General features: G+C 39.4%; 1 non-coding gene across 1 annotated transcript; it reads right to left on the bottom strand.

Moving 5' to 3' along the window:
• Window positions 1-788: 788 nt before the first annotated feature.
• On the bottom strand, window positions 789-861 carry Trnaf-gaa. The gene has a single exon. It is a non-coding gene; the product is annotated as a tRNA-Phe (tRNA).
• Between the last annotated feature and the right edge of the window lie 513 nt (window positions 862-1,374).

Below are 1,374 nucleotides of genomic sequence, written 5' to 3'. Positions count from 1 at the left end.
TTCAGTTAATTGTTCTGAAACTTGAGCGATATAATGTCCATATTATTCACACACTGACGTTGAACTTGGTATTTTATTTCACCCATATATGAAATATTATGTTAGATACGAGATTGTGAATTTGTAGTGGTTATTTAAGGTGTGTGTGTGTGTGTGTGTGTGAACAACTTCCCCATTTATTTGTTTAAGTGATTTTCGCTTAAACTTGACCCAAAATTCGCTTGTGTTTGTTTGATACTTAGAGCCAGGATATATTTCTTGTAAAGATTGAACAGTCACCCTTAAAGGCTTCTTAATCATGGACAAAAAAAATCACAATGATAAAAATTTTCTTGAAACATCTATTGGCATACAAGAATGAAAGACCTTATTGTATAGCATGAATATCCACACTAATTGCGTTTGGGTTGGGTTGGGTTGGGTTGGGTTAGTGGGTTGGGTTGGGCAAGTGGATTGGGTTGGGTTAGTGGGTTGGGTTGGGTTAGTGGGTTGGGTTGGGTTAGTGGGTTGGGTTGGGTTAGTGGGTTGGGTTGGGTTAGTGGGTTGGGTTGGGTTAGTGAGTTGGGTTAGGTTGGGTTAATGGGTTGGGTTAGGTTAGGTTAGTGGGTTGGGTTAGCTTTTGATCGAACTGCTTATACCCGGAACATTTTCAGCACAGTACAGCATATGATAATGGTCGGGTACTCGTCACAACTCTCAGCTGCATGTTAACTCGTTGGCTGGAGAAATACGTTGGGCAGAGTGGTGATACGCCGTCTAATGAAAGATGTAGATCAGTTTTAAAAATTTGCCCAGACCCGGGATCGAACCGGGGACCTTTAGATCTTCAGTCTAACGCTCTCCCAACTGAGCTATCTAGGCACTTATTTTTCTATCTTGTACAATATATTTAATTATTTATATATCAGATTCGAATCGCAGACTGGTATTGCCCCTACTCTAGTTTATGTACGATTCTCACATTAAGGTTCAATATTCTCTACAAAATAATGGAATATGGTTGGAAAATTATATGAGAAAAGTAACCGGTCTTTATTATATTATAGTTAGTCCTTTCATCGCACAGTCTGGATACATTTTCTCTCATAACACAAAGAAAATATACACGATTACACGGGACACACAGGTATTTTCTTCACTGTCTTTCTGGTAATAGGTTTTCTCATTGGGGTCGTCGTCGTCTTGGAGTCATCATCTTGTAGTCGTCGTGTTCTTGGAGTCATCTTCTTGTAGTCGTGTTCTTGGAGTTATCTTCTTGTAGTCGTGTTCTTGGAGTCATCTTCTTGTAGTCGTCTTCTTGGAGTCATTATCATATTGTAGTCGTCGTCTTCTTGGAATCATCATCTCGTAGTCGTTGTGTTCTTGGATTCATCT

This window comes from Homarus americanus, unplaced genomic scaffold (assembly GCF_018991925.1).
Source record: "Homarus americanus isolate GMGI-L3 unplaced genomic scaffold, GMGI_Hamer_2.0 scaffold15555, whole genome shotgun sequence".
Classification (NCBI taxonomy): domain Eukaryota; kingdom Metazoa; phylum Arthropoda; class Malacostraca; order Decapoda; family Nephropidae; genus Homarus; species Homarus americanus.
Note: the sequence above shows the minus strand (reverse complement) of the source record. Positions and strands in the feature narration are given on the sequence as shown.